This window comes from Sapajus apella, unplaced genomic scaffold (assembly GCF_009761245.1).
Source record: "Sapajus apella isolate SASKATOON/1434 unplaced genomic scaffold, GSC_monkey_1.0 scaffold130, whole genome shotgun sequence".
NCBI classification, from domain to species: Eukaryota; Metazoa; Chordata; class Mammalia; order Primates; family Cebidae; genus Sapajus; species Sapajus apella.
The window spans coordinates 455,201-481,688 of NW_022437070.1; the positions used below are offsets into that span (position 1 = coordinate 455,201).

Sequence of the window (26,488 nt, forward strand, 5' to 3'; positions counted from 1 at the left end):
TTGAACTCATGGCCAACAGGACGGTAACTCCCACCCGAAGGAAGCTTCTCTAACACAGGTGTTTTCTCCATAAGGCACATCACAGCCTTACAGCCCTTAGGAACACCAGACTTCTGTACCCTGCTTGGATCCGTTTTATTATTTATTTACTTACTTATTTTATTTATTTAATTTTTTTTGAGACAGAGCCTCGCTCTGCTGCCCAGGCTGGAGCAGTGGCGTGATCTCGGCTCACTGCAACCTCCGCCTTCCGGGTTCAAGCAATTCTCCTGCCTAAGCCTCCCAAGTAGCTGGGATTACAGGCATGCACTACCACACCCAGCTAATTTTTGTATTTTTAGGAGAGACGGGGTTTCATCATATTGACCAGGCTGGTCTCAAACTCCTGACCTCGTGATCTGCCCAACTCAGCCTCTTAAAGTGCTGGGATTACAGACGTGAGCCACTGCACCCAGCTCTATGCTTTTATTTTTTGTGAGACAGAGTCTCGCTCTGTCACCCAGAGTGGTGTGATCTCAGCTCACTGCAACCTCCGCCTCCTGGTTTCAAGCAATTCTCTTGCCTCAACCTAGCTAGTAGCTGGGATTACAGGCATATGTCACCACACCCAGCTAAGTGGAGACAAGGTTTCACCATATTGGCCAGGCTGGTCTAAAACTCCTGACTTCAAGTGATCTACCCATCTCGGCCTCCCGAAGTGTTGGGAACAGGTGTGAGCCACTGCCCCTGGCCTAGGGGCCATTTTAAATAGAGAAATCACCAATAAGAAACACAAAGACAGCAAGGTGTGGTGGCTCATGCCTGTATCCTGGCACTTTGGGAGGCTGAGGCAGGCAGATCACTTGAGGCCAAGAGTTTGAGACCAGCCTGGCCAACATGACAAAACCCATCTCTATTAAAAACAGAAAAAAAGCCAGGCGTGGTGACGGGTGCCTGTAGTTGCAGCTACTGAGGCATGAAACTGCTTGAACATAGGAGGCGGAGGTTGCAGTCCGCTGAGATCACGCCACTTGCATTCCAGCCTGGGTGACAGAGCGAGACTCCGTCTCAAAAAATGAAAAGAGGTACACAAAGATGTGAAAAATGCGGCACTAAACAGACGGCAAAAAGGACGCTGCTTTGCAATCTGAGCTGAAACGAGAAGTCAGGGTGCCGCTGGGCCCGACCTCGGCTGGGAACCTACATGTCCGGCGTCACTTTTTTGGCCACTCTACCCACTTCTGCAAATGGCCAGCACTGCTTTGAGGTTACCAATGTTCGCAAGCCGGTGAATTTGCAAATACGCGATCTGTGAAGAACAAGGACCGACTGTAACGATGATAGCCCACACCGATTGCATGTCCACCATGTGCTGGGTGCTGGTTTAGGTACCCGGCATGTGTAACTCATTCCGCTTTCCCTAAGTCCCAAGAGGCAGGTGCTTCTGTGATCCCTACCCAGTAGATTAGGAAACAGGCTCAGAGAGCTTAGTCATCTGCCTAAGATCCTGCAGCTAGTAAGGGGCCAGGCTGCAATTTTTTAATTTTATTTTATTTTTTGCTCTTGTCGCCCAGGCTGGAGTGCCATGGCACGATCTCGGCTCACTGCAACCGCCACTTCCCAGGTTCAAGTCATCCTCCTGCCTCAGCCTCCCGAGTAGCTGGGATTATAGGCATGCAGGCATGCACTACTATGCCCAGGTAACTTTTGTATTTTTAGCAGAGATAGGGTTTCCCCACGTTGGCCAGGATGGTCTTGAACTCCTGACCTCAGGTGGTCCGCCTGCCCCAGCCTCTCAGAGCGTTGGGATGACAGGCGTGAGACATTGTGCTCAGCCCAGGCTGGGATCTGAACTCGGCAGACTGACTGCAGAGGTCCCACCCTTAACCACCACCCCGCAGGCCACCCCCTCCTGCTACTTCTCTCGTAGGATCTGAAACAAATACAGCAGAAACGTTCAGACAGTATCATGGGGCTGGGTGACGGGGCTGTGCGTCCCTGTTATTTTGTGGATGCCTGGGATGCTTCAGATTGGAAAAGGTGATAAAGTGACTGGCATGGAAGAGGGAGGAAGGAACAGGAGTGGCGAGTGGCTCTCCCTCTTCCTCTTAGGTCCCGATACCAGAAAGATCCAGAAAGCAGATGTCACAAGACCCTGGAACACAGGATTCTTTTCCTCTGGAATCCGGGTGCCCTTGCTTCTGGCCTGAAGGTGTGCATGAGCTCCCAAGATGAAGGGTTCACGTCTGTTCATGCCTCCTCCCTGGCTCTGGCAGGTGTGGCCCAAGCACTGCGCATGTCCTACCTACCAGCAGAATTAGAGACAGGAGGGGTGCAGCTCCGGTGGGCCTTCTGCAAACCAGTCCCGAGGGTGAATTTCCAAGTGGGGGCTGCAGAGCTCTCAGTGAGGATGTTGTGTTTGTGTGCTTTCATTCCAATGACAACATTAAAGACACGAACGGGAACTTCCTGGGGAGAGGGAAATGTTCTGTGTTGTGACTGAGGTGTGGTTATATGAGTGTTCAGATTTTGACAGCTGCGCCGGGCGCAGTGGCTCACGCCTGTAATCCCAGCACTTTGGGAGGCCGAGGAAGGCGGATCATGAGGTCAGGAGATTGAGACCATCCTGGCCAACATGGAGGAGAAACCCCATCCCTACTAAAAATACAAAAATTAGCCAGGCATGGTAGCATGCACCTGTAATCCCAGCTACTTGGGAAGCTGAGGCAGGATAATCGCTTGAACCCAGGAGGCAGAGGTTGCAGTGAGCCGAGACCGTGCCACTGCACTCCAGCCTGGGCGTCAGAGCAAGACTCTATGTCAAAAAAAAAAAAACAAAAACAAGAAAAAACTCACCAGAATTTAACAGCTCAGATTTGTGTGTTTCAACACAGGAAATTTTATTTCAAAAAACTAAAAAGGAGGGAGGCGCGGGTAGCTCACACCTGTAATCCCAGCCGAGGCAGGGAGGCTGAGGCAGGAGGGTGGTTTAAGCTCAGGAGTTGGAGAACCAGCCTGAGCAACACAGCAAGACACACGCGGTGGCGGTACCTGTGGTCCAAGCTACTCAGCAGGCTTGTACGGAAATGCTCAGACGCTACTGCAGGGCTGGGTGGCGCCGGTGTGCGTCTCTGTTATTTTGTGGATGCCTGGGATGCCTCGGATTGGAAAAGGTGATAAAGTGACTGGCATGGAAGAGGAAACATGGCCTGGGCTAGAGAGGCAGAGGCTGCAGTGAGCCAAGATCGCACCACTGCACTCCAGCCTGGGTGACCGAGGGAGATCCTGTCTGTAAAAAACCAAAATGCCAGTCGTCAGCATCAGCAGCATCATCCTGGAGTGGTGGTGGGTGGAAGGTGGAAAACAGTGGAACGCTGGGAACTGCTGAAGCAGGTGGTGGATCGATCCCTGGGGCTTCCTCACACCGTTCTATCTACTTGGCATATTTTGGAAACTTTCCATAACAAAAAGGCCGGGTGCAGTGGCTCCTGTCTGTAGTCCCAGCACTTTGGGAGGCCGAGGCATTCAAGACCAGCCTGGCCACTTGGTGAAACCCCATCTCTAATAAAAATACAAAAATTAACCGGGTGTGTGGTGGCACATGCCTGTAATCCCAGGAACTTGGGAGGTTGAGGCACAAGAATCGCTTGAATCCAGGAGGCGGAGGTTAGTGACCCGAGATCATGCCACTGCACTCCAGCCTGGACGACAAAGCAAGACTCTGTCTTAAAAAATAAAAAGAAAGGAAACACACATGTCAATGACAGGAAGGTCTGGGGTTCCCCTTAGATGCCTCCCAACTTCAGGTGCCTGGGCTGGCATCTATGTCTCCCATCAGACTGATGCCAAGAGGCCCTGTGGGGTGACAGTGCCAGGCACAAGTTCTGGGCCTCAAATCCCCACTCCCCAACAAACAGGCTGGGTGACCTTGGGCAAGTGACTTTGTCTCTCTGGGCCTCAATATCTTCCTCTGTAAAATGGGCACGACCATGTCCTCACCTCTCATGTGGCAGGGCAGAGGCACAAAGAACAGGGCCTGGCCTGTGGTTTGAGCATAACTGATGCCAATGTATTTTTTTAAGTCAGATTTTTCTTATTTTCTAGAGACAGGGTCTTGCTATGTTGCCCAGGTGCCCGGGCTGGTCTCAAATCCCTGGGCTCAAGTGATTCTCCTGTCTCAGCCTCCCAAGTAGCTGGGACTCCAGGCCCCCAGCACAGTGCCCAGCTCAGGATGCTGGTGTTGATCTCATTGGTACTGATGTTATTTTGTGAGTGTTTTTAAACATGACCAGCTAATGAGAAAAGCTCAGAGGAGCAGGGGACTTGGCTTCACCCTTTCCCCTCCCCGGCCTCGTTTCCACAGTCTCACACTGACCTTCAGGACCTGCCCTGCATCCAGAAGGTCAGAAACTGGGCAAGGGGGCCGGGTACGGTGGCTCACTTGAGGCCAGGAGTTCAACACCAGCCTGGTCAACATAGTGAAACTTGTCTCTACTAAAAATTCAAACATTAGACAGGCATGGTGGTGGGCGCCTGTAGTCCCAGCTACTCGGGAGGCTGAGGCAGGGGAATCGTTTGAACCTGGCAGGCAGAGGCTGGAGTGAGCCGAGATCACGCCAGTGCACTCCAACCTGGGCAGCAGAGTGGGGTTCCATCTCAGAAAAAAAAAAAAGGAAAAAAAATTGAAATTGGGTGAGGGGCTGGGTTTGCTGCGTGCGCATGCTCACGGCAGGAGTCAAGTGCACCTTGACCGGTTCTGCAGCTCCCCTCCCTGGGCTGCCACTTCCCGTTCCCAACCGTGTACCCTAAGACAAATTACTTATCCCCTCTGTGCCTCAGTTTCCCCATCTGGAACATGGGGAGGATAACACTACATCCTCCATGGGACTGTTACATAGGAACACCTCTAATCCATGTCCTGAAGCACTCTTGGCAGTGTGTGTGCTAGCTGTGATCATTTTGATTGCCACTGCTGACGCTGTCTACTGGGGCGACTCCCAGAGCTTTCGGGCCACAGTCCAGCGAGGCGGGACAGAAGGCGCCAGCCGCACTTTGGCATTCTTTGCTGCACGTGGCCTGCGTGTGGATTTGGAAAGGTGCGCAGATCCCCTGCTTCCGCCAGGGGTTATCAACATGGTCTTACTCAAACTACCAGGTACCAGGTCTCCCTGAATCCTTCCCAACACCCTGGTCTTACTCCCATTTTCCAGATGAGATCGGCGCAGCGGAAAAGAGCAGTTTTGGGGGTGCTGCGGCACCTGTACTATGTTGCCCCCACACCAGGCCAGCTCGGCGTCTTGCTGCTCTCAACCCGGCAGGCAGAGGAAGGCTTTAAAGACACACGTGAAGATTAAAAAAACAACAAAAAAAATTAGCCAGACATGGTCTTGCACATCTGTAGTCCCAGCTACTCAGGAGACTGAGGCAGGAGAATCACTTGGACCCAGGAGTTCACGGCTGCAGTGAGCTGTGATCGTGTCACTGCACCATCTGTTGCCTGGGCAACAGAGCAAGATCCCGTCTCAAAAAAAAAAAAAAAAAAACTTTCACCTCAAATATCATACATCTGTCTGATGGTTTAGTTGTTTACTAACGTGTGTCTCCTCTACCCAAGTGTCCCCCAGGTCAGGCACCTTTGCCTGTCTTGTCCCCAGCAATCTTTGGCAAGATCCCTGGGGCTGGCACAATATGTGGCATACAGTAGGAGCTCAATAAGTATCTGTGGGAAGAATGAGCGACTCTGCAGAGGAAGTTAAACAAATCCATGCAAATTTGTTCAAGGGGCAACCTGGTGAAATGTGCGTTTAGTCGGCACCTACTGGGTGTCTGGTGGGAGGGTGCTGAGGACACCAAAAGGACAAAAGCAGACCCCATCCTTGGCTTGGGGAGCACGGCTGGTGGCTCTCAGCCAGGGAGGACGCTGGAGACCCCTCCCTGCCCCACACTCAAAAACTTTTGAAACAGTGACTGAGGTTGTGGGGCGGGCGGGCGGGTGGGGGTGGGCCAGAAATTAGTATGCAGGGCTGCAGACCCAAACTTGTCACCAGCACCCTGGAGACAAGCCCTGGTGTGGCACGCTGGCTTTTTAACCAGCTGTCTGCTGTCCTCTACATAGTGTGCCCGCTCCTATGGAAAGATTCTCCTTCCATGAGATGGAGTGGGCACACTGCATCCGTTCAGAGCAGAAGCTTTGAGAGCCATCACGTGGTTCTGCCTGAGTCCCAGGACAGGGCGGACATGTAGACAGAGCTGCAGCCAATCCACCATGGGCACACACATGTGCGAGAAGCGAGCCTCTGCCACCGTGAGCCACTGCGACCCAGGTTCACTCGTCACGGTGGCATCGTACAGCCGAAGCTGCCTGGTGCACCCCGAAGAGCTTCCATCGCCTGAGTGCTTGTGGGTACCAGCCCCTGTGCTCACTCCACACTGATCCCTCCCCATCCCCTCGGAAGCGATGCTGCCACACATCTTACAGGAAAAGGAGACTCAGAGGCGGCCGGGACACTTGCCCCAGGTCGCACTGTGGAACCAGAATTTGAACTCAGACCCTGTGATTCTGAAGATCTCACTTTTTACCACCATGCTATAAAAAGCAGGAAAGGCCGGGCCTGAAAACCACAAATGGCTCCAGAGAACAGCCATGACGCAACAATGACACGGTGTCCTTCCAGAAAATTGTGTGAATTCCTCCTCCACTTGTAATGCAGTCGGAGTTTTGCGCTGTCATCAGGAGCTGTGCAGAAGCCAGGCTGCCAGCAGGGTACGGAATTAAAAGGGCCCTCTGAGCTCCACAAGCAGGCGAAGTTTAATTTCCCTGCATAAATGGGAGTGACCCTCAGGTTACCCGCCAGTAAGAAAGTCTACAGAACTTTATCATTTGCCAATAGGAAGTGCAGATGCTGTGGCAAAGTCTATCTGCTGCTTTTCAAAACACCATTTCCCCACCTCTCCTCCTCCTCTGCTCACAGAAGCTGCCGACGCTTAGATGTAAACAAAAACGTTCTAGGCCAGTCTTTCTCTAACTATGGGTCACGCCGTCGAAGGTTGTGAAATCAAATTAGCATGTTGTGACTAGGGACTGCTTTAAATAACAAAAGAGCATGGAATAGAATAGAAAACATTAACGTGCATCACACGGTAAGAGTATTTGAGAGATTGGTTTCAGCTGTGTGTGTGTGTGCGCCCACGTGCGTGCGTGTGTACTGCGTCACACAGAAACATATTTCGGACCGTGAGTTGTGGTCAAAATAGCCTTAAAATAACTGAACTAAGCCGGAGGCACTCCTATGTCCTTTATCAGACACTCACTTTGCCAGCCTTTCTTGCAGTAAGAATAAGCAAGCACAGTTCTGCAAATAGTAAAAACCAAAGTGTACAGACAGGTTCTGCTCAGTGAAACTTTCAGGGAAGGCTCAGGGAAAGTGTTTCTTCCAGAATACAAAGACAGACAGCTTCTCTAGACAGACAGTCTCTTGCTGCTGCTTCCAGCTTTAAATACAGTTGCAATGACTAGAGCTGTGGCAGCCGTTTTGCAACCATGAGACAACAAACCTGATGCTGAAAAGTCCATCCGCAGAGGATGGTTGCTGGGAGTTGACAAAAAGACCGTGTTATTTTTTGTGAGGCAGAGTCTTGCTCTGTTGCCCAGGCTGGCGTGCAGTGGCTCACTGCAACCTCCGCCTCCCAGGTTCAAGTGACTCTCCTGCCTCAGCCTCCTGAGTAGCTGGGATTACAGGTGCTTGCCACCATGCCCAGCTAATTTGGGAGGCCCAAGGTACTGGGATTTCAGGCATGAGCCACCACGCCCATCTTTTGTATTTTAGTAGAGACGGGGTTTACCATGTTGGCCAGGTTGGTTTCGAACTCCTGACCTCAAGTGATCTGCCCACCTCAGCCTCCCAAATTGCTGAGATTACAGGCATGAGCAACCACAGCCATCTAATTTTTGTATTTTTAGTAGAGACGGGGTTTACCATGTTGGTCAGGCTAGTCTCGAAACTCCTGACCTCAAGTGATCTGCCCGCTATGGCCTCCCAAAGTACTGAGATTTGAGGCATGAGCCCCCGCACCAGGGGCTGACTACAGCCAGCCAGCCCAGACTGTGTTGCTAATAACTTCATGGGCTGCCCTCTCCAGGCTTGTTAACCCTTATGAGTTAAGCCACTGTTCGGTTTCTCATTATTTGCAGCCAAATACCACCTGAGGCAAAAGAGCTTCCATTTCCGGGTATCTTTGCAACCCAGGGCAGGGCCTTGCACATGGGTAAGGGGCTGTTCTTTGCGGGTCACTGGTTAAGAAGAGAAGCCAAACAAGGCGGGAGAGGCCCGGTGGAAAGGCACTTAAAGCAAAGCCCACTGTGGTTGATTGCAAAGTAGCCAAAACTTCTCTGTCCTCAACCCACACTCTTCAACAGCTCCTTCTATGAAGAAGTGGGGGCCGGGGGCGGTGGCTGATACCTGTAATCCCAGCACTCTGGGAGGCCAAGGAGGGCGGATCATGAGGTCAGGAGTTTCAGGAGTTCGAGACCAGCCCAACCAACATGGTGAAACCCCATCTCTACCAAAAATACAAAAATTAGCTGGGCATGGTGGCACATGCCTGTAATCCCAGCTACTCAGGAGGCTGAGGCAGGAGAATCACTTGAACCCAGGAGGTGGAGGCTGCAGTGAGCTGAGATTGCGCCCCTGCACTCCAGCCGGGGCATCAAGAGCAAAACTCTCAGAAAAAAGGAAAAAAAAAGTGGGGTCTATTACTTCAGCCCTTGACCCTGGGCTGGCTTCTTGACTTGCTTTGGCCAACAGAATGTGGTGAAAGTGATATGTGTGATTCTGAGCCTGGCACGCTTCCACTCTTTGCCCAGCTGCCAGGTGAAGAAGCCCAGGCTGGCCGGCAAGAGGATGAGAGCCACGTGCTCAACACCCCATCACCCCAATTAACAGTCAGCCAAGCCCTAAACGCAAAGCCACCAGCTGCCCAACAGCTGACTGCAAATACCCGGCCCAGACCAGAAGCACTTAGCTAAGCCCAGTCTAAATTCTAATAGTTGGGATCATGATTTTCCTTTTTCTGTTTATTATTGTTTTGATTTTCTGAGACAGGCTCTCGCTCTGTTGCCCAGGATGGACTGCAGTGGTACAATCAAGGCTCACTGCAGCCTTGACCTCCCGGGCTCCAGGGATCCTCCCACCTTAGCTTCCTGAATAGCTGGGAATACAGGCACACGCGACCACACCTGGCGAATTTTTTGTAGAGACAGGGTCCCACTATGCTGCCCAGGCAGGTCTCAAATGCTGGGCTCAAGCGATCCTCCCATCTCGACCTCCCAAAGTGCTGGGATTACAGACATGAGCCACTGCGGCCGCCTAGGGCTGTTTGTTACGTAGCAACAGCTCACTGATACAGCTCTCTGGGGACTAGGAACCAACTTTGACCCCATACCTGACTCATCCAAGTTTTATCTACGCCACCTCCCAAATCTCTCCAGTCTGTGCCCTCCTCTCATGACCACTGTTCTGACCCAAATCTAGGCCCCACCATTTCTCCCACCACCCAGCCCGGGTTCATATTTGGCTTCTTCACATCTGGCTGCTCCTGTCATTAAAATACTCAAAAGCTTCCCTAGTGATTGGTAATAAATGCTGGCCGAGCAGCCTCGGCTCCTCCTATACTCCTGCCCCACGCTGGACACCGAGAGGCCATGTGCAAATGATCATAGGAAGCCCACCTCCCCGGCCTGGCTCCCTCTGGCCCCTGCTCCTCCCCACCAACCCCCTTCCTCACCGGCCACCAGCTGGACTTGCTCAAACTACAAGTCTGATCTCTGCCTGGGAGCCTCCCTGGTGTTTGGGGATCTGGGCACTTTACTGGGTCAGGTTCTGTCCCATGAGCCCTTGGCTACAGTCATCTCCGACTTCATCCGCTTCATCGCCCCGGCCAAGGAGTGCGTACTAAGTGCTTCATCTTAGTTCATTTCACTCTCACAGCAACGCTTTGAGGCAGATGCCATGATCCTCGTGCCCATTACCCAGATGAGGAGACTGAGGCCAAAGAGGGGTGGTACCTGCCCAGGGTCACCCAAAGCCAGGATCTGAACCCAGCTGAGACTCCTAAGCCCATGGGAACTACGTGATGGTGCCAGCCTGGCCATCTCCCCCTCTGCCCTCTGCAGCAGGGAGTACCGTCACAGGTTCCCCACCTCCACCAGTTACCACCCGGCCAGGTCCTCTATCCCTTGCGTTGTCCTGAAATGCCTCGATCTGGCAAAAGACTTTTCTATACGGTGAAAAGAAAAGAAAAAGGAAAAAAGAAGAAAAGAAATTTAAAAGAAATGTCTTAAATGAGTCATTCCCGTGAACCTTGGTCAGACAGACAAATCAGGTGATGCGTTCACTGGGGTATGGACTTCACATGCTATGATGCCTAGAAGTGAAGCTCTTAGGGTGTATTTCCAAGGCGTTTGTAGTGAGTTGAACGGTGGCCCCCACCACACAAAAAAATATGTAAACATCCCAGAACCTGTGGATGTGGCCATCCTTATTTGGAAAATAGGGTCTTTGCAGATATAATTAGATGAATGATCGTGAGATGAGACTGTCCTGGATGATCTGGATAGGCCCAAAATCCCATAAGTGTCCTCTTAACAGCAGAGGAGATGTCACAGAAGAGCAGAAGGCCACGTGAGGAAGGGCGCAGAGCTTAGTGTCATGCGGTTACAAGCCAAGGACCACCCAGAGCTCCAGGAGCTGGACCAGGTGAAGAGGGTTCCTCCTTAAAGCCTCCGGAGGGAGCACAGCTCTGACCACCCCAGTGGCCGTGCTAACACTTTGATTTTGAACTTAGGGGCTCTGGAACTATAAGAGACTAGCTTTCTGCTTTGAGATCCCGCATTTGTGGTATTTGTTACAACAACAATGGGAAACTAACATACTTGTAAGTTTCTCAGACAGAGAAGCAGTGTATAATATGCACCGAGTACAGAACATATATATCTAGCTTGGGCAACACAGTGACACCCCAACTCTACAAAAAATTTTAACAAATTAGCCAGGCATGCTAGCGTGCACCTGTGGTCCCAGCTACTTGGGTAGCTGAGGTGTGAGAATGGCTTCAGCCTGGGAGGTTGAGGCTGCGGTGAGCCAGGATCATGCCACTGCACTACAGTGTGGGTGACAGAGGGAGACCCTGTCTCGAAAAAGAAAAAAAAGAAAAGAAAGTGCGTGTGTGTGTGTGTGTGTGTGTGTGTATGTGTGTCTGTGTGCGCACCACCATGTACAGCTGCACAGGTTGTTCACTGCACAAAGAAACCCAGACAAAGGGGCAAGTGGGGCATCAAATCCAGTCCAGGTTCTGCTCATACCTATGAGCCCCAGAGAAGGGTGGCATCCACATGGAGAAAGGAGTCCCCTTTCCCAAGTCATACAAAGGACACGCCACAGAGTCATGTCCTCTGGAACAAAGCACCATTTTCAATTGCATGCAAAAGCCCCCTAAGAGCTGGCGTCTGTAGCCACTTGCATGCTGTGTCTATTTCAAAGCCAGAGAAGGAAAACAGGGAAAACAAATGTTGGTTCTTTACCCACCTCCACCCTTGTTGGGGAAGACAGAGACAGAGCAATTTGAAGAGCAATTAAAATCTACACTGTCTTTATTTTTAGGGGCATTTTGAGTTCTAAAACCACTGAATTAGTTGAACCAAGTAAAGTGGGTCCCATAAAGCTTCGATTGCTCATAAAGCGACTGGTGTCTAACTCCTAAAAGCCTGTTTGATACAGGTAGTTACAAACTAGAAATGTTTTCCCTTTTCACCATTTGATGCTGTTCTAAATACAGCTATAAAGCTGCAGGCTTGCCAAGAAAACCAGGTATCTCAAAAGGGTTTGGATTTTTCTCAATGCTGGCTTATGAGAAGCAGGAAGAACCCTGGGAAAGGGTGAAGCACAGGCCTTCGGGTGGGTGAATAGAAGACAGAAGAAATTACTGTGATCACCGGACACAGGGCCTCACAAGTCATCAGGCAACAAAGCAGGCTTCAAATTCAAGGGGAAAAAAAAAAAAAAAAAAACGCAGCTAAGAGGAAACAAACACCCCCACGATGTGCATACGGTTTGTGGACCACTGGTTCTTACACAGATTTGGGAATCAGCAGGTCCCGGTGTGGCCTGAGACTCTGCATTTCTAACCAGTTTCCGGGTGATGCTGATGCTGTTGGCATAGACCATGCTCTGGGAACCACTGTTCTAGAAGCTTCTTTTTCTTTTGAGATTAAGTCTCGCTCTGTCACCCAGGCTGGAGTGCAGTGGCGCGACCTCAGCTCACTGCAACCTCTGCCTCCCGGGTTCAAGCCATCCTCCTACCTCAGCCTCCCGAGTAACTGGGATTACAGGCGCCCACCACCCCACCTGGCAAACTCCTGACCTCAAGTGATGTGCCTGGCCCGGCCTCCCAAAGTGTCGGGGTTACAGGCATGAGCCACCGCGCCCAGCCTAGAAGCTTCCGCCTCTTTAGTTTTCCTTCTGGGGCTCTTGTTCTTGTATCAAACACAAGCCACCAGTTCCTGGTCAAGGTCCAGGCCCCTGACCAAGTGGCCCCACCAAGTTTTCTCCGAGGCTCAGGAGGGCTGAAGAAGCCGCCCAGGGTCTGATGATCACTTCCAACCCCAACATCCTGGTCAACAGAGGATGGACCCCAGTGAGTATAGACCCCTGCTCCTTTGCAGAAACTTTCCTCCTCCAACTCCCTTGCAGCTCACTGTGGATATGGGAAAGTTTCACATTTGGCTAAAAAGGCAGAATCTTGTCTTGGGGAGACTGTTGGCTGCTGTTCCTTCTTTTTGCTTGAAAGACTGCTGTGAATACAATGACAATGACCGGTGCCACAGCAGCCATTATGCATTCCTGAGGGGAAGGTTAAGAGATCAGGGATTCCCTAGCAAACACACTCAGGTGAAAAAAAAAAAAAAAAAAAAGAGAGAGAGAGAGTATCAGAGGGACCTTGGCCTACTAGCCTGACAATCTTCAGCTGCCAAACATCCCCGGAATGGCCTCCTCCTAGACATCTTGTCCCAGAAGAGAATTAAAAGCCTGTATTAAGTAAAGTTAAACATATATCAACTCTATGACCGAACAATGTCACACCAAGGCATTTAGTCAAGGGAGGTGAAAAATACGTCCACAAAAGCACCTGTATAAAAATTTTCACAGCAGCCTTATTCATAAAAGCCCCTAACTGTAAATGACCCAAACAGCCATCAACAGGTAAATGGATACACTGATACTTCCACACAACAGAATGCAGCTTGGCTGAAAAAGGGAATAAAGGGCCAGGCGCCGTGGCTCACGCCTGTAATCCCAGCACTTTGGGAGGCCGAGGCGGGTGCATTACCTGAGGTCAGGAGTTCAAGACCAGCCTGACCAACAAGGTGAAACCCTGTTTCTACTAAAAATACAAAAATTAGCTAGGTGTGGTGGCAGGTGCCTGTAGTCCCAGCTACTTGGGAGACTGAGACAGGAGACTTGCTTGAATCCGGAAGACGGAGATTGCAGTGAGGTGAGATCATGCCACTGCACTCCAGCCTGGGCGACGGAACAAGATACTGTCTCAAAAAACAAAACCAAACAAACAAAAAAAGGGAATGAAGGACTTCTACCGGCAACAATGCCAATGAGTCTTAAAATGGATCATGCTGAGCAAAGGAAGCCTGGCACCAAAGCCTATACACTGTGCGAGTCTGTGTAAGGATCTAGAACATCCAGAACTGATTTATACTGGGGAAAAAAATCAGGTGTGGCGGCTTCAAGGGACGGTTGGAGGAATGACTGGGAAAGGCTGCGCGGGAGCCTTGTCCGATGATGGACATGTTCTGTAGCTAGATCTGAGTGATGCTTATACAGGTAGTATCTGTCAAAACTCACCACGCTGTGCACTCAGATCTGTGCGTTTCACTGCACATAAATTCAATCCCAGTAAGGCAGCACGAGCATGTAGAGAAAACCCCTGTGTAATCGATGGTTACTCCAGGTGGCTGTGTTCTATATCACAGAATCTGTAAGGTCACTGTGAACACTGGGTTAGCAAATACTGAGCCATGTCTCCTGGCGGAAATACAAAGTTAGGTTCCCGAGAGCCTGTGGCCATGATACTTTCAACAACCAATATACAACCTTGGCTTATGTGTGTTTCTGTTTGAAGACACCTTACTTAATATACATATTTGAATCGCTAACATTGAGCCTCACATCAACAGCACCCTAACTTGTGCCTGAATGAAATTTCTCTAATAAATGTCTCTTCTCTGAAAAGCACATCACAGCCTTCTTGTTACTGCTCTTTTTTTTTTTTTTTTTTTTTGAGACAGGGTCTCACTGTTGCCCAGGCTGGAGTGCAGTGGTGGGACCAGAACTCACTGCAGCCTTGACCACCCAGGCTCATGTGATCCTCCTAGGTGTGTGCCAGTACGATTGGCTAATTTTTAATTTTTTTTTGTCAAGACAGGATCTCACCATGTTGCCCAGGCTGGAGTGCAATGGCACAATCTTGGCTCACTGAAACCTCTGCCTCCCAGATTCAAGCAATTCTCCTGCCTCCAGCCTCTGGAGTAGCTGGGATTACAGGCATGCACCACCATGCCCAGCTAACTTTTCTGGTACTTTTAGTAGAGATGGGGTTTCACTGTGTTGGCCAGGCTGGTCTTGAACTCCTGACCTCGGCAGATCCACCCACCTTAGCCTCCCAAAGTGCTGGGATTACAGGCATGATCCACTGCACCTGGCGTAAACTGGGAACATTTTACTAATTTTGTTTGTTTGTTTGTTTTTGAGATGGAGTTTCACTCTTGTTGCCCAGGCTGGAGTGCAGTGGCGTGATCTTGGCTCTGCAATCTTGGCTCACTGTAAACCTTTGCCTCCCAGGTTCAAGGAATTCTGCTTTAGCCTCCGGAGTTGCTGGGATTACAGGCACGTGCCACCACACCCAGCTAATTTTGTATATTTAGTAGAGACAAGTTTTCGTCATGTTGGCAAGGCTGGTCTCGAACTCCTGACCTCGGGTGATCCACCCACCTAGGCCTCCCAAAGTGCTGGGATTACAGGCGTGAGCCACTGTGCCCATCCAAACTGGGGACATTTTAAATAGCCAAATCACAAAGCCCAAAAACACAGAAAACATGGCACTAACTAGACCACAAAAAAGAACACTTGTTTATAGTACGAGAGAGAAGAAAGCAGGCCTGGGGATGTGTGCGCTAGGTGACTCAAATTTTTTGCTATTCTGTGAGTGTCCATAAATAATGGGAAAAGCATCGCGCATTATTGATTTTGGGGTTATGAGTACGCGTTCGCGATGAGATGAATCTGCAAATGTGGTATCCTAGAGTAATGAGGACCCACTGCACATGATGATACCTACAGCAAGATCAAGACGTAGTCACCCTTTGCCCAGCTACTTCACTTATGGGAAGGTATTCTGCAGGTACCACTGACACGACCAAAATCATACAGTTAGGAGCTTTTACAGGTGTGTTGTTTTGTGAATTTTATTTTTTTCACAGAGATGGATTCTTGCTGTGCTGCCCTGGGTGGTCTTGAACTCTCTGAGCCCAAGTAATCTTCCCACCTCAGCCTCCCAAAGTGCTGGGATTACAGGCATGAGCCACCATGCCCTGGCCTTACGGTTATATTTCTATTAATAACAAGACACTGGAAACAATCCACTGGCCATTAGGAGTAAACAGGTTTTTTTTTTGTTTGTTTGTTTTTTTAATTACTGGGCCAGGACTACTGCAGTAGTAAACAGGTTAAATAAACAACAGTTCCAGGCTGGACGGTGGCTCACTCCTGTAATCCCAGCACTTTGGGAGGCTGAGGTGGGTGCATCACGAGGTCAGCAGATCGAAACCATCCTGGCCAACATGGTGAAACCCCATTTCTACTACAAGTACAAAAATTAGCCAGGCATGATGGCGGGTGCCTGTAGTCACAGATACTTGGGCGGCTGAGGCAGGAGAATCACTTGAACCAGGAAGTCGGAGGTTGCAGTGAGCTGAGATCGCACCACTGCAATCCCACCTGGTGACAGAATAAGACTCCGTCTCAAATAATAGCAAAATAAATAAATAAACAAACTATAGTTCCTCTAAACAGGGGAATATTATGCAGCTGTACAAAAAGGAGAGAGGTATACAAATGGCCATGACATGATACTCAACATCACCAGCCACCAGGGAAGCGCACGTCAGAATCACAGGATGCCATTTCGCACCCATGAGGAGAGCTCGAATCACAGACAGACGAGAGCAAGTGTCGTGAGGGTGTGGCGACACACGAACGCTCACACCCTGTTGGACGGAATGTAAAATGGTGCAGCTGCTGTGGAAGCCCGCCTGGCAGTTCCTCAAGAAGTTAAACATAGAGTTACCACATGACCCAGCAATTCCACTCCTACTTATACACCCAAGAGAGATGAAAACATATGTCCACACGAAAACTGGCCGGGGGCTGGGCGCGGTGGCTCATGCCTGTAATCCCACCTACTCAGGAGGAGGCTGAGGCAGGAGAATCGCTTGAACCCAGGAGGCGCAGGCTGCAGTGAGCTGAGATCATGCCACTGCATTCCAGCCTGGACAACAACAGTAAAACTCCATCTCAAGAAAACAATACAAAAACTGGCCTGTGAACGTCCACAGCACCAATACTTATAAGAGGCAAAAGGTGGAAATGACCCAAATGCCTGTCCGTGGATGAATGGATAAACAGATGTAGTGTATCCACATCATGGAATTTTTTTTTTTTTTTTTTTTTTTTTTTTTGAGACAGGGTCTTGCTCTGTCACCCAGGCTGGAGTGCAGTGGCATAATCTCGGCTCACTGCAACCTCCGCCTCCCAGGTTCAAACCATTCTCCTGCCTCAGCCTCCTGAGTAGCTGGGGTAATAGGTTTGTGCCACCACACCCAGCTAATCTTTTATTGTTAGTAGAGACAGGGTTTCAGCATGTTGGCCAGGCTGGTCTTGAACTCCTGACCTCAAGTGATCCGCCCACGTCAGCCTCCCAAAGTGCTGGGATTACAGACGTGAGCCACCATGCCCACCCCTTCCACAGAATATCACTCCGCCGTAAGAAGGAAGGAAGCACTGGCACACACTACAACGTGTATAACACTGAACACATGACCCTGAGTGAAGGGAGCCAGGCACAAAGTGTATGATTCCACTGAGGCAAAATGTCCAGAATAGGCAAACCCACAGAGACCAAAAGTAGACGCATGGTTGCTAAGGACTGCGGGGAGGGAGCAATTCAGAGCGGCTGCTCATGGCTACGGTTTCTTTTCAGGATGATGAAAATGTTGTAAAATGCACTGTGGTGATGGCCGCACAATTCCGTGAACATACTGAAAACCACTGAATTGGTATACTTTAGATGGGTGGATTTTATGGTATGTGAATTACATGTCGTTGAATAAAGATGTCGTTGGAAAAAAAAAAAAAGAATGAGGCCGGGCGCGGTGGCTCACGCCTGTAATCCCAGCACTTGGGAGGCTGAGGTGGGCAGATCACTTGAGGTCAGGAGTTCCAGACCAGCCTGGCCACCATGATGAAATCCCATCTCTACTAAAATACAAAAATTAGCCAGGCGTGGCGGTGGGTGCCTGCAATCCCAGCTACTCCAGAGGCTGAGGGGGGAGGATCGCTTGAGCCAGTGAGGGTGGAGGTTGCAGTGAGCCAAGATCATGCCACTGCACTCCAGCATGGGTGACAGAGCAGGACCCTGTCTCAATTAAAAAAAAAAAAGAAAAAGAACAAGGATGTTCTCTGTGTACTGATAGGGAAAGATCTCCCAGACTACTGCCACACAGAAAAGTAAAATGCAGAACAGCGTGTGTAAAACGTTACCATCTGCTGAAATAGAGGGTGAAGGAGAAATGACACATATTCTGAATGTTTTTCAATGCCTGAAGAACTTCAGGAAGGGTCCGTACAACACTAAACACACTGACTGACTGTGAAGGGACCTGGCAGATGGGAACAGGGACAGGAGGGAGACATTCCACTGTGTAGTTTTCTAAATAATTTTTGCTTTTTCAGCTTTGTGAAGTTGAAAACTTCATCCCAAAAACTAAATTTAGAAATATTTGTTGAAAAAAAAAAAGAGAGTATTTGAGCCACCAGGGGTCAACTATTACTTGCAGCCGAATGCACACAAGCTAAAAAGCCATTCAGTAGGCGGAGGAAGCACTGATTAGAACCCGGGTTTCATGGACACCAAAGCCTTGGCAGCTTTCCAGGACACCCTGCTGCCTGACTGCTGATGTCTATACAAACTGGACAGGCCGGGCACAGTGGCTCACGCCTGTAATCCCAGCACTTTGGGAGCCAAGGCAGCAGGATCACTTGGGCCCAGGAGTTTGAGACCAGTCTGGACAGCATAGTGAGACTCTGTCTCTATCAAAATAAAAAAAAATTTTTTTTTTGAGATGGAGTCTCGCTCTGTCACCTAGGCTGGAGTGCAGTGTTGAGATCTTGGCTCACTGCAACCTCTGCATCTCCCAAGTTCAAGTAATTCTCCTGCCTCAGCCTTCCGAATGGCTGGGACTACAGATGTGCACCAACATGCCCAGCTAATTTTTGTATTTTTAGTACAGATGGGGTTTCACCATATTGGTCAGGCTGGTCTTAAACTCCTGACCTCAGGATCCACCTGCCTCGGCCTCCCAAAGTGCTGGGATTACAGGCATCAGCCACCCTGCCTGGTCTAAAATTTTTTTTAAATAGCCAGTTGTGGTGGCACATGCCTCTGATCCCAATTACTCAGGAGGCTGAGGAAGGAGGATTGCTTGGGACTGGGAGGTCAAGGCTGCAGTGAGTCATGGTCACACCATTGCACTCCAGCCTGGGTGACCTTGTCTCAAAAAAAAAAAAAAACTCCAGACAACCTTCCTCCCCAACAACACTTCCATGCCAGAAACAGTTTTTTACCTTGATTCTGCATGAGCCTTTCTAACCACTGCCCCATTTCTCTCACACGCCACACAGGCAGAAAAACGTTAGGGTCCAGAGAAGTGACAGCAGGCCGACAACTGCCCAGGACCTGGCAGGGGTTTGGGCTGGCAGAGTCGCAGGCCTGGGTCTTAGAGCAAACACCTTCAGGTGCTGACCTGGCACGGTTCAAACGTTCCTGTCCAAGAGCTGGTCCCGGGCAAGCCACGGCTTTGCAGCGGCATCAGGGCCACGAGTGGGCCCGCCTGTGGGAATCAGCCAATGCTATGTGGCTCCACCATTCCTCCTGTCCCTTAAATGACTCCGGCCCACCCTTCTCTAGGTCTTGGAACCAGCATTGTTTGCCCAACCCTCCTGTGCTCGCTGCCTGGATGGCTGCAGGGACTCCTAACTGGCCTCCACTTCTAAACTCAGTTCCCCACTTGGCGGCCGGAGCCGCCCATTTTATTTAAGTTCGTGCTGTTCCCCTTCTTGGGGCTTTTCCCGATACCTACTGCCCCACAAAGGAAAGCCAAACGCTTTCCCAATGGTGCTGGGAGTGAGGAAGTCACGCCTGTCCTCCCGGAACTCATGTTCTACTGGCAAGAGTCAGCCCCTGAACCAAGAGACGGCGTCCCAAAGAGCAGATGAGGGCAAGGATGCCGAGAATGCCGTGGGGAGGGCAGAGACGAGCAGGAGGTAAGGGGAGCAGCCATGTGACCACCCCAGGAGACAGGGCTCCAGGCAGAAGGAGGAGGGCATTTAATGGTCCTGAGGCAGAATCACGTGGGCGCTTCAGGGACAGCAGGCAGTAACGATGGCGTGAGCATGAGCAGGCACGTGGGGCGGGTGAGGTCAGACAGACAACAAGGGTGAGGACTTTAGCTTTCATTCTGGGTGAGCCCAGAGCCGAGGGAGGGCTCCAGACGGAGCAGGGACACGACCTGACTTGGGTGTTCACAGGTTCCCTCTGGCTGCGGAGTGGAGAACCTCTGCAGGAGGTGAGGATGGAGGCACAGACAGGGGGCGACGGTGATGGTCCAGGCAGGGGAGACAGTGGTGGGGCAGGGGACAAGGCGCAGCCATTCTGAACATAATAGCAGAGCAAGAGGGTCTGCAGATGGATTGGCCAAGGGGTGTAAGGGGACAGCAGAGCTGGAGCCCTCCAGCATTTGAGAGGGCCGGCGGGTCAGGCGGATGGCGTCAGGATGTGCAGTGCACACGTGCCCTCATACGTGCCCCTTCCTCTCATCCACCATCCTCTTCAGTGAAGCCCATTCCCCTCTAATGCATTCTACTGGTCCCAAAGCTACTGATTGCCTCATTAAAGGAGGAGATAACCCCAACCGCAACCCCAGGGCACAGCAGAGAGCACTGCCGAGAGCCTCAGAGAAGGAGAGAAATACTGAATTGGCAGCCATGGGCAAGACCACCATGCCTCCCTCTCAGGGCAACACCTTTTATTTTATGTTGGTGCAAAAATAATTGTGCCTTTTGTCATTAAAAGTAATGGCAAAAACTGACAGGGAATGGTGGCTCATGCCTGTAATCCCAGCACTTTGGGAGGCCAAGGTGGGTGGATCACTTGAGGTCAGGAGTTCGAGACCAGCCTGGCCAACATGGTGAAATCCCATCTCACTAAGAATATAAAAATTAGCCAGGCATGGTGCTGTACACCTGTAATCCCAGCTACTCAGGAGGCTGAGGCAGGATAATCATTTGAACTGTGGAGGTGGAGGCTGCAGTGAGCTGAGATTGTGCCACTATATTCTAGACTGGGCAATAGAGTGAGACTCCATCACACACACACACACACACACACACACACACACACACAGTCAAAAGTGCAATTACTTTTGCACCAACCTAACTCTCATTTCAGAATCTGTCCCTACCCCAAAGTTTAAGCATCTTCCAAGTTTATATTTGACTTTGAGTATTCAACAGTCTTGGGATTGGCTTTGCTGTACAGTGTGAGGTAGGGATCTGATTTCATCTTCTAGCTGTGGGTAGACCTTTTTCCTTTTGATCCCTATCTCCATTTATTATGAGTCCCTTGATTCCCCACAAATCTGACCACTGGCCATATCGACCTCATACCATGTCTTAATGTACCTGATTCTCCTCCTGGACTCTCTGTTCTATTCTATTAATAGGAGATCAATTTCTACTAATTCCCTATCCTCAGAGATAAAATAGATTCCGCTGGACAGGTAATCAATACATTGACACTGGGGAGAAAGTGACAGGTGAATGGGGAAGTGATGTGAGTCCGGGAAGGACACAAGATCTTCAAGGCAGAGACACTAACATTCCTTTGCTTATCAAAACGTTCCTGTTTGAATGTTTGATTATGTTGACTTACATGTTAGGACATCAACTTTTAACCAAATTCTCACAAAAGATACAGAGGGCATATAACAGTGCTCACAAATCAATGAAAAGATTAATGACAATATTAATAATGTGCAGGTCAGGCACAGTGGCTCACGTCTGTAATCAAAGCACTTTTGGAGGCTGAGGCAGGTGGATCACCTGACATAAGGAGTCCAAGACTAGCCTGGTCAACATACAGAAACCCCCTCTTTACTAAAAATACAAAAACTGCTGGGCACAGTGACCCACGCTTGTAATCCCAGCACTTTGGGAGGCTGAGGAAGGATAACTGCTTGAACCTGGGAGGCGAAGGTTGTGTTGAGGCGAGATTGTGCCATTGCACTCCAGCCTGGGCAACAAGAGCGAAACTCCATCTCAAAACAAAATAAAACAAAAATTAGCCAGGCGTGGTGGTGCACACCTGTAGTCCCAGCTACCTGGGAGGCTGAGGCAGGAGAATCACTTCAGTCCGGGAGGCAGAGGCTGCAGTGAGTCAAGAACAGGCCACTGTACTCCAGCCTGGGGGGCAGAGCAAGACTGTCTCAGAAAAAAAAGAACTCCTGATCTCAAGTGATCCGCCTGTGTCAGCATCCCACAATCCCATGCCTGAGATTACAGGCGTGAGCCATGCCCTATGCCCTTCCTTTTCACCAGGGCCATCTGTAGTCACAAGGCCCTGCCCAGCCCCTCTCCTGCTTTGATCCTGCAGGCGCTGATCGCTATCTGACAACCGGCCATTAACGGACTTATCTTGGCTCTCACCTGGCGCGCCCAGGAGCAGTGAGTGAGCTCCAGGCTTCTTTACGTTCGCTTTGTGTAAATGATGACTGACTGGGACTACCCTCGGTGGCCACAGGTGATGCTATCAGTGTAGGGGAGGGTCAGCGGGAGGCGGGAGGGGAGGTAAAAGGGCATAGGGGTGGATTGCAGCCCAGGCAGCCACTTTGGGCTCAAAGACGCCCAATCTATGGGGGCGGGCAGTTAAATTGGGCATTGGCACAGAAGGCAGGGAGGAAATGAGCAGTTCAGAGAGACAGAGAGAGAAACTGGGAGACAGGAACAAGAAAACAGGAAGATGGAGAGAAACAGCTCCACAAGGACTGATGCACGTCCCACCGCCCCCCCATCCCGCACACCAATCCAGGGGCAAGTTAATCCAGTCGGTCTACACCAGTGGTTCCCGCCCAGGAAAAGCCAGGCCCACCCCCTATCCCCAATAAGGAAAACAACCGCAAATGCTAGGGCAAACGTGCCAAACGCCCCCCAGGGGTGACACTGCCCCCTGTGAACTATGACCTCCGTATCTAGACACTCAAGCCCAGCAGGACGCCCCCCTCCCCACGGTGGACAGGATCCCCACGCAGTGTGGACAAGGATGTGGCAAGGTCTTCGCTAACGACGCAGACATCTGGGTCACAGGCACCATGGACAAGCGAGTTTCTCAAGTCCACAGAGCAAGGCTTAGAGACCAACACCAGCAACAGGGACTGGCAATCATGGCTGCCAATCCTCACCCGGGAAGGAGGATTCTAGAAGAACATGTAGCGTGGGCCACGCACACGTGCCAAGGAGGGAGGGGAGCCCACAGGTCATTCTCACCTGTCACCTAACAGGTGCTACTCTTTATGGAATCCCAACTTTATGAATAACGGGGCAGAGGCAGCCCACAAAACACATTCTAGAATGTTCACGGCACCCCTAAACTGAAACAATCCAGATCCTATCAGCAGGAGAATGGATGAATCATCAAGATGATAGAGAAATCAGAGCCTTCCTGCATTGCTGGGTTATATACAAGGGTGCCGCTACTGTGGAAGAGGCCGGCCAGTCTCAGAAGGTTAACATGCAGCTACCCTGTGACGCAGCAATTCCACTCCCACGCAGACACCAGGAAAAATGGAAACATGTGTCCACACAAAAACCTGCACACAGCCAGGCACGGTGGCTCATGCCTGTAATCCCAGCACTTTGGGAGGCTGAGGTGGGCAGATCACGAGGTCAGGAGTTCGAGATCAGCCTGGCCAACATGGTGAAACCCCGTATCTACTAAAAATACAAAAATTACCTGGGCATGATGGTGGGCACCTGTAATCCCAGCTATTCAGGAAGAGCTGAGGCAGGAGAATCGTTTGAACCTGGGAGGCGGAGGTTGCAATGAGCTGAGATCGTGCCACTGCACTCCAGGGTGAGACTCCGTCTCAAAACAAAACAAAACAAAACCTGCACACAGTATCATTCAGAACAGCGCAAACTGAAAAAAACCTCCAATATCCACCAACTGAATGGATAAACAAAATGTTGTCTATCCATACAATGGAGTATTACTGAGCCCTAAAAAGGGATGAGATGCTGATACGTGCATAAATGGACCTCAACAACATCGTGCTGAATGAAAGAAGCCAGACACAAAAGGCCACATCGTGTCAGAGTCTGTTTCCATGAAATATCCAAAATAGGCAAATTCACAGAGGCAGAAAGTAGATTTGTGGTTGCTGGAGGCTGGGATGAAGAGGAGTGGGGATGACGGGTAAGGGGTGCGGTTTCTTTTTGAGGTGATGAAAATGTTCTATAATAGATTATGGCGATGGTTTTAACGCTGCAAACATACTATAAACTGTGGTGAACAATTTACATGGGTGAATTGCACGGTATATGAATTATATCTCAATAAAGCTGTTAAAAAAAAAGGAGTAACTGTGTGTGAGAGTGTTACTTTATAATTGCTAGATTAAATGAGCATATTTTACACTTGTCTGTAGGAATCCTCAAGTTACTTCACCTCGCTGTGCCTCAGTTTCCACTTGAGAGTAACCATCTCACCTTCAAAGGACTGTCAGGAGGATGAAGTAAATTAATACAGGTGAAGGGTATGACCTGGGCTTTCCAGGATGCAGTAGGAAAGCTATTCTCAGCAGTAACTGTTATTCTCAAATCCCCCGGCTAAGACTTCAAAAAGCAAAACACGGGGAAAATGTTCTTAAGCTGAAACACCAGTTGCAGTTTCAGCCATGTGTGTATGTGTGTGTGTGCGTGTTTGTGTGTGTGTCTCCGGCTGAGCCGTGTGTGTGTGTGTGTGTGTGTGTGTGTGTGTGTATGTATGTGTGTATGTGTTGGGCTGGGCCGTGTGTGTGTGTGTGTGTGTGTGTGTGTGTGTGTCGGGCTGAGCTGTTTTGTGTGTGTGTGTGTGTGTGTGTGTATGTGTGTGTGTGTGTCGGGCTGAGCTGTGTGTGTGTGTGTGTGTCTGTGTGTGTGTGTGTGTGTGTGTGTGTGTGTGTGTGTGAGGCTGAGCCAACCCCTTGGACTTGATTAAAAGCCTCCACACTGAGCTCACCAGGAGCTGGTGATTTCTGGAGATTTTTGCAGGCAATCTTTACTACGCTGGGCACAAGATTTCCCTTGGGGGAGGAAGATGTTGTAGCTTATAAAAATAAAGATCTACACAAATAAAAAGTAAAATAAAAATAAATAAATAAATAAAATAAAGGTCTAGGCTGCTGTGGCTCACGCCTGTAATCCCAGCACTTTGGGAGGCCGAGGTGGGTAGATCACAAGGTCAGGAGTTTGAGACCAGCTTGGCCGACATGGTGAAACCCCGTCTCTACAAAAAATGCAAAAATTAGCCGGGCATGGTCGCATGCACCTGTAATCCCAGCTACTCAGGAGGCTGAGGCAGGAGAATCACTTGAACCCAGAAGGTAGGGGCTGCACTGAGCTGAGATTGTGCCACCGCACTCCAGCCTGGGTGACACAGCGAGACTCCATCTCAAAAACAAGACAACAAACAACCAATTTAAAATGAGCAAAAGAAGGGATGAAAACGGCCCATAAATCAATGCAATGTTCCACATCTTTAGTCATCAGGAAAATGAAAACTACAACCGTAATGAGAGACCGCAACATACCCATTAGAGTATCTAACATTATAAAGACTGAAGATGGCAAGCGGGGGCGGGGGTGTAGGGAATGGGGGGCAACGGGAATGCTTATCCATTGCTGATGGTAATACAAAATGTTGCAACTGCTTTGAAAAATATCTGGCACTTTCTTTTTTTTCCTTTTTTATTTTCTTTTTGAGACAGAGTCTCACTTTGTCACCCAGGCTGGATGGAGTACAGTAGCATGATCTTGGCTTACCGCAACCTCCGCCCCCAGGGCTCAAGTGGTCCTCCTGCCTCAGCCTCCCGAGTAGCTGGGACTACGGGCACACACCACCACGATTGGCTAATTTTTTTGTATCTTTGGTAGAGACTGGGTTTCGCCCATGTTCTCAGGCTGATCTCAAACTCCTGGGCTCAAGCAATCCTCAATCCTCTTGCCTCAGTCTCCCAAAGTGTTGGGACTACAGGCATGAGCCACTACACCCGGCTGGGAAGTTTCTAACAAAATTAAACACACGGTTATCATCCGACCCTGCGATTCCACTTCTAGGTATTTGCCTGATAGAACTGATAGCAGGTGTCCACACAAAGACTTGTACAAGCATGTTTGGGCAGTATCATCTCTAGCAGCCGAGCACTAGAAACAAGCCAAAGGTGCACCAGCAGGTGAAGGGATGAAAAAACGATGACATATCTGCACAATGGCATATTGCCAGCAAAAGAAGGAACGGACCACCAGCACACACAACACAGATGAATCTCAAAATCGCTATGCTGAGTGACAGGAGCCCAATACAAAAGAGTACATGCTGTGTGATCCAATTATGTCAAACTCTAGAACAGACAAATTGAAATTTCAGAAAGTTACAAACAACATGGAGTCGTCTAGAAAAGACAAACCGAAATTCCAGAAAGTTGCAAAATCAACAGAAAAATCAGTTGTGTCTCTATACACTAACGATGAACCTATCCAAAAAAGAACCTAAGAAACAATCTCATTTACAATAGCATCAAAAAGAATAAAATAAATTTAACCAAGGAAGTGAAAGATCTGAACACTGAAAACTATGATACATTGATGAAAGAAATTATAGACGCACAGATAAATGGAAAGATAGGCTGGGCGCAGTGGCTCATGTCTGCAACCCGAGCACTTTGGGAGGCTGAGGTGGCCAGATCACAAGGTCAGGAGTTCGAGACCAGCCTGGCCAATATGGTGAAAACCCACTCTACTAAAAATACGAAATTAGCAGGCGTGATGGTGGGCGTCTATAGTCCCACCTACTC

At 49.8% G+C, this 26,488-nt stretch overlaps 1 protein-coding gene across 2 annotated transcripts in view; it reads right to left on the minus strand.

Moving 5' to 3' along the window:
- BICRA (BRD4 interacting chromatin remodeling complex associated protein) overlaps positions 1-26,488 on the minus strand; it is a 95,178-nt gene that overhangs the window by 30,672 nt on the left and 38,018 nt on the right. The gene's annotated exons all lie outside the window — the stretch shown is intronic.